General features: G+C 39.1%; 1 protein-coding gene across 2 annotated transcripts in view; it reads right to left on the bottom strand.

Annotated features, from left to right (window-relative positions):
- rabgap1 (RAB GTPase activating protein 1) overlaps positions 1-7,251 on the bottom strand; it is a 78,585-nt gene extending 71,334 nt beyond the window's left edge. For both annotated transcript variants that reach the window (XM_005729275.1, XM_005729276.1), the window contains exon 1: positions 7,101-7,251. The gene's annotated coding sequence lies outside the window, so the exon portion shown is untranslated. The remainder of the gene's footprint in view (positions 1-7,100) is intronic.
- Positions 7,252-12,786: the final 5,535 nt, after the last annotated feature.

Here is a 12,786-nt window from a genome sequence, read left to right as displayed (position 1 = left end):
CTTTCTTGCTTTCTTAGTGTTTTGTTGCATTTAAATGTTTCAGATCTAACAAAATACAGTTTTTAAATGAACCTATGTTTGAATAAATAAATAAACAAAATACATTTTTATAACCATTCAGAGGTGGCCTTGCTCGTATGTTCAGAATTACTGTAAAGCTGCATAATCCTAAAGCACTTGAGCTTCAGGGGATAAACTGATGGCCAGACATTCTCCTTCAGGATTTTCTGGTAAAGAGCAGCATTCATGGATCCATTAATTATGCCAAGTCACCCAGGCCCTGAAGCAACACAGCAGCCCCAGACCATCACACTTCTACTACCATGTTTGCTGATATGATGTTCCTTTTATGAAATGCTGTATTAGTTTGTTACAAGTTGCAGTGGGATTCAAATCTTCCAAAAAAGTCCAACTTTTGACTGTCAATCCACAGAAATTTCCCCAAAAGTCTTGGGGATCATTATGGTGAGGCAAAGGTGAGATGAGCCTTTGTGTTGTTTTTTGGACACCTAAGAACGCTCAGATGTCAATGACTGAGAGCATTCTATGAGCCTACCTTACATTGTCAGACAGGTTCTATTTAACTGATCCAGCAGGTCTGGTAGCAACCAGGGCTGAAAGATTTGAGATAGGGCCAGAAAGGTTTGGGTGGCCGTTTCCTCTTATTAAATTAAATTATATATTTTTAAAAAAATAATTTTTATGGGTTATCTTAGACTAACATTAAACTCTTTTCAATGATCTGAAATATTCAAGTGTTGTAAAAACAGGCAAAACCTAAGAAATCAGGACAGGGACAATTACTTTTTCACATACAGCAACATATTTCATTCGTCCAGATCTTTATTCCTGTTTTAACTGTTTATATTTTTTTTTTCCAAATTGTTTAACTACTTTTGGAAAGATGGCTAAAATAAACTTTAGGGATAGCTATAGTGCCATCACTCGCTGATTTCTGAAGTCCCATTGTGAAGCGATTTCCCATTGCTCATCTTAGCATTTTGAAACTGGATGTGAGAAGTGAGAGGTGGATTTATGAAACTGCATGCTCACTGGCTAAACACTTGCCCATTACAAGTCATAAGCTGGATATTATAAGTCATATCCTGAAACTTATTTCTGAAACCAAGCCCACAAACTCGTCAGCACAAGCCCGGAGGCAGTTTTCTCACGTCTTTCAGACCCCAAAGCCATGTCCACCTTTTTTATAATGTCTAATAGTCAGGCCTTCTGCCTGCTGGTCCAGAGAGCATGTTGTTTGCTTTTCTTAAGGTAAATACTAAGACTTGCACTTTGATTTGAGAAAGCCAGGCGAAACTTGATTTTATGCACATACAACAGTCAATACTATATACACCCATACATACATAAAATACATTTTTAAAAATACCCACTTGTGCTGGATGTCACATACCCTACAAAACACACAGACAGCTGTATTATGAACACAAATAGGCACTCACTGAGAAACACGTGCATGCACACACACAAACCTAATACTTTGACTAGCAGGAGGCTCCAAAAGACTTATAATGCTTCCCTTGTCACCCCAGTTTCCTTTCTAGCCTCACCAACAGAGCTCTGCCTGCTCCTGCCAAGATACACTGTTCCTTATCAACCTTTTCACTGCCTTGGTACACTTCCAAGAAGATCGACAATCGCTGCCAGTCAGTCAGGATACTGACCATTAAAATTATCTGGGTTCTAAAATGCCTTAAATTGGAGGTCATTTCCAATACCTTGAGTGTTTTTTAGCAAATTTAAGCTAATTTGTTCAGTCAACTTTAATTTGACTTTTTATGTCTCATCACTATATGATTCTTTGTTTTGAGTAGCAGGTTGAAGAGAAGAGAAGAGAAGAGAAGAGAAGAGAAGAGAAGAGAAGAGAAGAGCCCACACCCTGGATCCAGAAAGCCACTAAGATGAATCCAATAACTCAACTGTTCAGCATATTTCATAGGTTCATATGGATATGAAGCGGCAATAGTTCTTCCAAAGCTTGTTTCCCAAAATGTTCTCTGACTTCAACATGAATACTCTGCATGTCTATGAGATGCTACAAATGTGAAAACCAATATAAGTTACATTTACTCTGTCAAGGAGGAAAATAAAGTAAGCTCACGTTTAGCCTTAAAATGCAGCCAGGTTCATTTTGAGTATCTTCTTTCAGGACTACAACCTACATCGTCTACTCATTTATCAACTATAAATCAACACAAAGCGATAACAGTAGTAAAGTGGTGAGGTCTGTGCATCCCCTAAAATGGCTCACACACTTTAGTTTATTTTAAGTTGAAAACAGGAGGATACCATGTTAACCCATGTGTAAAAATACACACACTAGAAACACATGCCTGCTTCTTCTTTTTTTTTTGCTTCCCACTGCTATCCAGCTGAACGGGCTGTTCTGGGCTGCCAGCTGGGCCCTGTGTGCACCTCACGAGGGAGAGGAAGACACAGCCAGACACAGGCAGAGCATTCAGGCTTGCACCACAGTCCTTTTCAACCCGCCTCACAGCACTGATTTCAGCCAGGCGGAGATAGCGGGGGGGGGAAAGGAGCAATAGAGAGGAAAAGTGACAGAACAGCTCATCTACTACAATGGGAGTGTAACACTACAAAGCAAAATCAAAGAAACACACACATAAACAGTATTTTATTTGTACTGTGTGAGCATCTAATTATAATCTTCATTCAGATTCACTGCAGGTCAGAGGCCCCTGGTTTAATAAAGTGGTATGAATGCTCTCAAAAGACTCGCGCTCAACAATAAAATGATCTCACGTGACTAAATAAAATACGGCAGGCCTGCCTTTAATTTCACAAACACAGAACTGATTGCAACAAACTTGTTCACTGTAAAATACTGAGCTACAGCCATGGACTGGCTATTCACAGCTACTTACTTAGTGGTGTTGTCTCTGAAAAATAGAGGTATGGCTTTTAAAGTAAAGCTGACACTTAGATGTGTGTTAACATGCATGCAACAATAGTTATGTGTGATGAACATACAGAAAATGGAACTGAAAGTGAATATGAATTCTCACTTTTGCATTTGTCCCTACCTCAGTGATAAATATGTATGTCAAAGTTTCTGTCGTTTAGTGAATTAACAATAAAAATTGAGCAATTTCTTATCAAAGCCAAAGCCCAGATGCAGGAAAACAAAGCAGGGCTGCAAGAAAGAAAAAGGAAGAAATAAAGCGTACAGCATCTATAACTCAAAAGAAGTGTGCAAATGGTCTGTGAGTAAAAATAGAGAGGTAGGTACAACCCTTATAAGATGAGCAGCTGAAATGACATGATCTAACCCTGCTTTTAACATGCAACCAAAGTTTCTGTTTCAGGTGACTTAACAGTGAGTGCTATTTTTGGATCACACATCTAAAAATGTGGGTGGGTTTGTGTGTGTATGTATTTAACCTTAAAATAGCTCTTCTATTTACTGAGTATCAAGGAAAAAACACAGAAGACAACTCTCGTGAGCAGTGCATACAATGTTGTCTTGCAAGAGGCGCAGATCTGCATAGTGATCTGAGCTCTTGGCCTGTGGTTGTTGATGAGATGCTATCTCTAGCTACAGAGTATGAGGGCGTGGAAGTGGACTGAACAGTATGTGGATTCTAATTTATTCAGTCGGTCCCTGCTGGGCAGCTAATACTAACCAGCTGTCTGCGGATATCAGGCTAATGTCTTCTCAACACAAACAGTCCAGATGATTGAGTGAGCCCACTTTTAGTTTCTGCTCGGTCTGTGTTCAGTGTTTTTGTGTGCACCTAGGTGATGACACAGATTTTAATGGAGTATCACAAGTGTTTTATGAAACATGAGTATTCATCTAATGCAACTGAATGATTAAGAATCAAATACAAATCAGCTGCATCCATACAAGGTACAGTACAGCTAGCTAGATATAGCTTTACAACAGTCTGCAGACATTTATTTACCAATAAACTGCTTCCCCCTACCGTTAATAAGAAGCCACATAAACTGAGGACGGAAATACGTCTAATCCACCAAGTCATAACATTTAAAATCCAGAAGGTAATCAGGTCTTTTCTATACATTTTTTTTTAATTATTAATTAAATTTGATTAACACTCAACATGAGGATAGCTGTTACTTGGGAAGAAGAGCAGGTAATTCACTAACCACAGAAACACTTGCTCAGTATCTTTGGGGACGATACTGAACCCTTAATTGCCCCTGATGCATCCATCAGTGTGACACAAATGAGCTCAATAACTCCATAAAGCTCCAAAGAAGCAGTACATGCAACAAAATCCAGTTGTGCAAAGTTGAGGCCGATGCAGACTTGTCCAATTCGTTGGTTATTTGGCGGAAACATTATTTCCCCCAAAAGTAAACCGTTATCAAACGCCTGGGAACTTTTGAACTCTAATGTAACTAATGTATGAATTAGAGTCATCTCACCCACAGCACATGCACTGAAACACTAATCCACAACAGTTGGTGCCCTCGCCATTCAGTCTACATCAGTTGTCCAAAAACAGGTGTGTATGAGGGGTGTTACTTGCATCTCAGTCCAGATATGGAAAAAAACATCTGAACAGTAGTGATAGAGGGAGGTGCTAAAATCTATTCAGTTTGACATCTTTACTCTGCTTTATTGTCTTTAGTGGTTGATATTTATTATTATGGTGTAAGGGCCTAATAATAATATAATGTAATGTCATATACTTATATTAGCTGAGCTATGTGCATGGTAAATGGTAAATGGCCTGTATTTATATAGCGCTTTACTAGTCCCTAAGGACCCCAAAGCGCTTTACATATCCAGTCATCCACCCATTCACACACACAGGTGATGGCAGCTACATTGTAGCCACAGCCACCCTGGGGCGCACTGACAGAGGCGAGGCTGCCGGACACTGGTGCCACCGGGCCCTCTGACCACCACCAGTAGGCAACGGGTGAAGCGTCTTGCCCAAGGACACAACGACCGAGACTGTCCAAGCCGGGGCTCAAACCGGCAACCTTCTGATTACAAGGCGAACGCCCAACTCTTGAGCCACGATCGCCCCCTGTGCATGTCATTTATGTGTTTGTATTTGGGGGAGTGGGTTTGGTATTTGTTTATTGGTCACTTTTTTGTGATCGCTGTTTACTTTTTTGATTGTTAAGTGCACTTTACAGTAAGTCGCTTCTTTCTTTGCTGATACAGGAAAGAAAGAATCTCTGTGAGACATTTTCCAGATAACATATCAGAGAAGTGGCACGACCCAATCTTAGCCTCTCAGCAGCTTTTTAAGTTGTCCCTAAAGCCACAAAAGTATTAATGTTAAACAGATAACATAAGTTTTAATTACCATAAGTGATGAATGAAGTGGTTCCTGATATTATCAACACCACATAAATTAACAATCATAGCAATCTCCATATAGCGGTCTGTTTATCAGACAAATAAAGTACTTTATTGTGCATAAGCATCTGTAGTAAAACCAGCATTATGTATGTTATTGTGTAATGTGGAAGAAAACACATGCATAACATAATGCTTCCATAAAGTATAGCTGTGAATGTGCTGGCTTTCCTCCTCTTCTAATATAGCTGCTGATGGTTAATAGAACAAATATTTACATAAAGTCTAATCTTTTTTTTTGGCTTTGTTTTGTTCTTATCGAGCGCATGCACCAAATGCATTATATGCAACGAGCTTTGCTTCGTAATACTGGAGTTTCAGGAAATACAACAGGAACAATCAGCTGACTGATGGAAACTGTTCAAGCTCACAGACAGATAGACAGACAGTAGTCGTCAGCATTAACACCTGGAGGCGTCTTAAAAATGCATCCACCTTTGTGCTTAACGACAATAAATGTCCTTAAGACCCTCCAGGGGTTAAGTGAGAGGAATATGGCATATAACTTCTGGTCAGTTTGTGTTGACACAACTTGTCTCATTAAAGAACTGACAATGTGCAATGTTAACAGTGTAAAACAGAGCATAGAGGAAGCTGTAACACAGCACACACTCATTCTGATATATTGAAATCAGGGTCAGCGAAGTTAGTTTAAAAGGCTGAAGGGGACTACCCTGGAAAATGAGGCCTTTTGCGAAATGTTATTAATGTATTTAAACAGCTAGTTTTGTTCCAAGGTTGTGTTTTGGTAGTTAATGGGTCCTGCAGGGCAGACTGCCTATGATTTAAAAAATAATAATAATTAAGTTATTCCAGGAAAGAACTTCATAACCTCCCTGGTTATTCCCTTGGCACGTGACTATAACAGTACAGCAAATACCTGCAGGGCATTTTGTAATAGCACTATAAGTTTCCGTCTTCTTGAAACAATGACAGCATGAAAGGCTCGTTAAAAGCACCGACAGCCTAATTCTAATATCTGCTGCTGATCTTATGAAGTTATTGACTTGTATATTAATATCACATATGCCTTCAGTACATGCTTGGCTATTTGACCTTTTATTCATGAGGTCCCCATCGCACTGCATAACATACGGAAGGACCGATCCGATCTGATAATGAGTGCATTGATAAGTATTAATATATGTCCATATTCTGCACTACAGTGACAACTGCAACATCTACACACAATCTGGCATGCTTAGCATTCACATTCATTTCCATGTGGATATAGGCAAAACTGCTACCTGTCAGCCTATTAAACCACACCTGTCCCTGAGCAGGCACTAATCTATTTCTCTCGATTAAAACGTGCGAAGCTCGCTAGCTCCAGTGTTCACTTACTGCTTCAGTTAGCCCTCACCAACCTGCCTAACGTTAGCTAATACAGCTATAGCAGTTATAGCCTCAAAGTCAGACCAAAATGTTTAATCGCACAGTGAACATTTCCCCAGACACTTCCGTCAACACGACACAATCAATGCAAACTCTTAGGTAAATGGGTTGCAAATAACTTTAAGATAAATCCGCTGCCTGGCCCCGCGATGGACAGAGTGTTCATACAGGCCATTACAGTATTATGGCTGGATAGCTAACGCCTGCTAGCCATGCTACTCTGGCACTTCCAACCAACAAACAGGTATATTTCCTCCTGACCAGGGAGACAGTCACGCTTAACCTCGAGTATAAATGCGTGCGCAAGTGCAAAACAGCTTACCTTGGTTCCCACTTTTATTTTTATTCCAACGGCGGCTGGCACAACATTGCACTTCCCAAATAACATCAGCAGACAACAGCATCCAGCCGAGCTGTAAACACAAGCCCAACCAACCCGCTGACAACCACACCGCGCATGCGTCTGTCACTGCTCCTCAGTCTATGCAGAAAGGAGGCGCTGGCTGGTGTGCAGCTTTGACTGATAACACGAGTCTGTTTTGTTTTGTTTTTTAAGTCAGGGCTCATCTTAAATGAGAAGTGTCAAACACACTGGGCCAAGTAGGAGTCTGTTCTCCATTTTTCAAAATAAATGCAGTTGCAAGTGGCGTGAATGTCTGTGCTTGGCTCTGGAGGTTTTTATGGTATAGATGGAGGTTTCCATATCTATTTCATAGATTTTCTTATCTATTTCATATCTATATCATATACAGTTGCTGCTGTCAGGTGAGAAAGTAGGTGTAATCATGAAATATTCAGGGTGTGCAACTACACATAGACTTCCTGTTGCTTTATTCTTGGATTTCAGCAGCTTCAAACACTAATGTTTCATTCTTTCATGACAAGGCAGACTGGGGTTTCACAGAAGTCCCAAGTTCTTACCTTTGAGTGCTCATTCCTTTTCTTAGTGTTGTAAACATATGTGGTGCTGATGCTGACCATATAACTCCTTGGCTTAATAGTACAATAGTTGGTACAGTCATAAAATGTTCAAAATATGTTCTCCTCTTGTATTAATTCATGCACTTCTACATGGAAGAACCTTTGTTTCCATATCTCCAAAAGTTGAGTCTGTTCATCTGGACGTAGCGTTTTCAGTGGGAGAAACGTTTCAACACATCCAAGTGACTTCTTCAGTCTCTTCAGTCTTTGTTTCCATAGTTCACACTCAAGTTAATCAAATGTAAACCCAGAATTTTGCAGTACTTCAGTGTAGATGGTGCCCAGGGGTATGTATAGAAGGGATGAATCGGTTGTACATGGTCCCTCTGAAATATGGTTCTCCTTCTCTAGTTGCCTGCACCCCAAATGCATTGGACTAGAGTACAATCCCACCACTGGATGAGAGCACAGATAGGACCATTAACGCAAGTACTTTACTCAGGTTTTATGTAGTTATACTTCATTTAACTATTTCCATGCACTTTATATTTTGAGTGCAATTATAGATCAAGTTACAGAGCAATATATCTGTAATTAAAATCATCAACAGCTGCAATGTTAAAGATACATACACATAAATATTTCTAAAATAATCGAAAAATATCATACATATGATTCTAACAGTGCCATTTCACGTGAGTACATTTTGTTCAAGAACTTAAATATATTTAAATATACATCCTGTGAACTACTAAGCTATTTAAAAATGATTCTTTTACTTAGGTAAAAAGTCTCTAATACCTTTTTTTCACTTTGCAAAAAACTATCCATTAGAAGTTTCTGTTTAAATTCATATGCAGCTCCAGTTTTCACATAATAAATCTGTAAAAAAGGACTGCGTAGTTTGAAATTGTTTTTTGATCACCAGTTTTATACACTTATTAAATATATCTGGTCCTTGTGTTGCACCTCATTAAAAAAAAACCCAAAACAAAACAGTCTTGATGGCGCCCTTCTGTTTACAACATATCTTGGGTTTAAAAAAACAACAACTATGTCCCGCTGCAGTCAGTTATGAGAAACACACCTACGGTTCTCATTGTGTCGGTGCCATGCTGGCCCTTCCTGTCCAGCCTGTTGTTTCATAAGGGACGTACGTGGGAACACAAAGCACAATACTCCGTTTAAATATATTGAAAACCAGGTCACCACATCACAGCAGGCTCACACACATACTTAGCCTGTTAGGAAATAAGAGATTTCTAATGAACGCTTCACAATAACACTGACCACCTCGTGTTTAAGTCCACACTTTTAACAGCCACTTTGATTTGATTAGTTTAAATGCACTGCAACAATCACGCAGGAAGGAATGTATAATCCTGCTGCATTTTGAAGCAATGTGGGTGCATCATTGTGATATTCTACTTAAAAAAAGATCCTAGGAAATCACATTGAAAAGAAAAATCATTAACACAGTGGTGTAGCAGTTAGCATTGTCACCTTGGCGCGCAAAGGTCTCAGGTTTGAATCCAGCCTGGTGGCCTTTGTATGTGGATTTTTAATGTTCCCCTCATATCTGGGTGGGCTTTCTCTCAGTTCTCCAGCCTGGATGCATGGGTGGATCTAGAGGTCATTTTTTTGTCTACGTTCACACTGCAGGTCTTAATGCTCAATTCCGATTTTTTGTTCAAATCCAAATTTTTTGTCTGCTTGTTCACACTACAAATAAAATGTGACAGCAAACGTGCTCTAGTGTGAACCCTCAAAGCGGCCCGCATGCGCAAAAGAAGACGTCGCACACAACGCGCTCTGTTTAGACCCAGAGCAAACAGTATTGTTTGACTGATGGCCGTTATTATACAGACTTGTATGGATTCGACCTTTTTTGGTGGATTTTACCTCTTGTTGTTAATTGTTGTAAATGTGCTCCAGCATCTAATCCTATAACAAGACAAATCAAGACAAGAATCACACACACACAGTACTATTGTTGGTTTATTATAGCATGCAATTTCATGTGCTAAAATCTTCTTTTTCATAACTTAACATCTCAGTGCAACCCCGAAGCAGTATGCCGCTGGGCCAAGCTGTCTGCAAGTCATTGTAATACATTTGAACAAGCCAGAAAATGCACCAGAAGAATCAGTCAGTAAAACAAAACTCAAACAGTTTCATACATTATTAAGAGCACATAAATCATCACCACCATAGGTTAGACTTTACTCCAGCCCTGCATTACTGCACAATTAGTAAAAGGGAAACCTTTCACAACGTGATATTTCCAAGGAAATAAATGGAATACATAACAGTATTATTCATCTTGGGGACCTTTTGGATATACCGTCTCTTAAGGATTGTAGTTTCCTCATTCTGAAACATTACACAACTGCCCCAATGACTTAAACATTTAACTATATCTGATTATCACAGGTTGTATAAATGAGCGTCTATACTAAAAGTCCATCTAATGATGGTGTCAGACTGTATACAATGACGGATGTGTACCATCTCTTAATAGTTTACATTTCAATCGAACAATAGATTTGCAAATAAAATGTCTAATACAGACATGAATAGTCAGAAAACATCAGTTCATATGTTTCACAATCAACAAACAGGCTTTCCCCCCATATAATATAGAATAATGCGACACTTTTTTTCTAATAAAAAACATTTTTAGCAAACTTTCATATCCAAAAGAAGCAGACTTCGAATATACCAAGAAAAAAAAAATACCACAACAACCAAATGTGGTTATAACAATAATAATATAATCTCTATTAAACAATAATTGATTTTCATGAGCAAGCAATTAAAATGCTGCAAGCAAACTTCAGCACTTGACGTGGCCACACAGTGGGCATGTGCAGAACTCTTACAGCGCTGGGTGTGTTGTATCACAACTACAGAATTGTCATTACTCCTCCGCCATCACAAGAGGGATTAGATCGCATGCATGACGCAGGATGCAGGGAGGGCCAAGGTTTAGGAGGTGGGTTGAAGGGAAGTGGGAAGGGGCACTCGCTGGGTGCGATGGGAGAATCAGTGCAGTGCAGTGCAGTTAGCCACTACAGCAGTGCTCCAGACACTTTATAGGAAACAGGGAGTATCACTTTGACATTACTTCAATACTCACAATACTGTTTTTACATACAGTAGTGCCCAGCCCTTTCTCATGTGAACACAAATAGCAAAGCCAATACTTAATACCGAGAGGCAAAGAAAACACTGGCAAATAACATAATCAGTGCTAACACTTTAACCCACTCATGGTTGGGGTGAAAGGGTCAGTTATCAGCAAAGTGAAATTCAGGCAAATACTTCCACATAATATTCAAAGTGATGGATATAGAAAAAGCCAAAGTAGCTGAGCAAATTAAGACTTCCCTGAGCAATTCAAAACAGACATGGGTCCGCTAGCCCCCTCTAATGGAACAAAGCACAACTACAAGAGAAGTATCTCACTCCTCGACTTGACAGAGCCTCTCCCTCCTCGCACAGTTTACAGGGGAAGGAAAATTAAAAGCTGTGGGACGGGGCGCGGATTTCAGAGACTGATTGTACTGTACCCAACATGGCACTTGACATTATTATGTTGTACTTCAAAGGTGAAGCTGTAAACAGATGCAGAGTGATAGTATAGGTAGCTGAGCTGATTTAAGAACTGTCTGGAAGCAGCTAAATCCCTGTGCCTGCCCTTGGCTTTCACGGTCACACAAAACAAAAAATAAAGAAATAATTTTTTTTTTAAATTCTAAAGAGTATCACATCAAGTTATAATGAAATGCTCAGACCAATTTATCCAATTCCCTTCTCTCTCTTTCTCTCTCCTTTTACTTTTATAAAATAATGAGAGAAAAGATGTTAATGCTTATGTTTCTGAGTTTGTTTATTAAATAGGTACAGTTAGCTTTCGACCTCAAGATTTAGAATTGGATGTAAACAAACCTCATAACTTTATATCCCATATATGTATGTATGTATGTATGTATGTATGTATATGTATATATATATATATATATATGGGTTCATGTTTTGTATTTATTAAAGTCACTAAGAAAAATTCACTCATGACAAGAAGCCTCATATTTATAAAAGGAGTGAGGCACAGCAGGGCTGTATGGAAATCACCCATATTGAAACAAAGCCACGGTGAAGTAGCACACGGCAATGTAACACAGACAAACATTAGAAAGCAAGTCTACCACAATGTAACACGCAACTAACAACAAAAGAGTGGCAAAAAACCTATACAGAAATACCCAAACAAACAACTTCACAGAAGTTAGTTAAATGAAACTAACCAAAACTTTTCAAAAAGTAAAACAAAGGTTTATAGATGAACAGATGCACGAAGTGGCGTCCCTCTCTTGGGTAGGCTTGACCTTTAAACATCACGCACAGCTGGTAAATATTGTTTACACAACACACACACATACACAAACAAACAAAAAATGACGGGACCGGAAATAATAGACGGTGGACTTTTTAAAATGCAGTTCCGTTTTAAGATCACATTTGTGTTCGTTAACACCTTTGAAATGGTAAACAAACAGAGCTTGTGTGTGAGCGGGGGGACTAGAGCACATGCTTCGTTTTAGACCACGCTAAGGAGAGAAAGGCCACTGTATTGCATGTTTGTGTGAATGGCAGTCACATGACGGCGTGAAACTCTTTAACTTAATAAGAGTAGCTGATTAGTGCCACTACAGGCACAAAGAGATAAAACTGACTTGTAGAGAAATTCATTACATTTTCTCTAGCTGCTGCTTGAACTACAAAGTCTGTTCCTAAATAAAATACATTTATGTTAAAAGTATTGTGTCATTCATTTAAAAAAAAAAAAAAAAAGTAGAAAACTGACCTTAGGTGATCAGTGATCTTTTGAAAATTTAGGTCTGTATGTTTGTGCCTCTGATCCCATGACAGGACTGGAATCCAGAGACTAATGTTTAAAAGATCATATGACTCAAAAGACAGAGGCTTCATTCACTATCAGCACTTTTTAAAGACCTCTGCTGCTCTTTTTTTATTTTCTCAGAAGGGTGCCGTGCCCTTTCTATTTTTGGTCTCAGTATAAGTAA

Source organism: Pundamilia nyererei, unplaced genomic scaffold (genome assembly GCF_000239375.1).
Source record: "Pundamilia nyererei isolate P.nyererei 1_Seehausen unplaced genomic scaffold, PunNye1.0 scaffold00032, whole genome shotgun sequence".
In the NCBI taxonomy this organism is placed as follows: domain Eukaryota; kingdom Metazoa; phylum Chordata; class Actinopteri; order Cichliformes; family Cichlidae; genus Pundamilia; species Pundamilia nyererei.
This window is presented reverse-complemented; position numbering and strand designations above follow the sequence as displayed.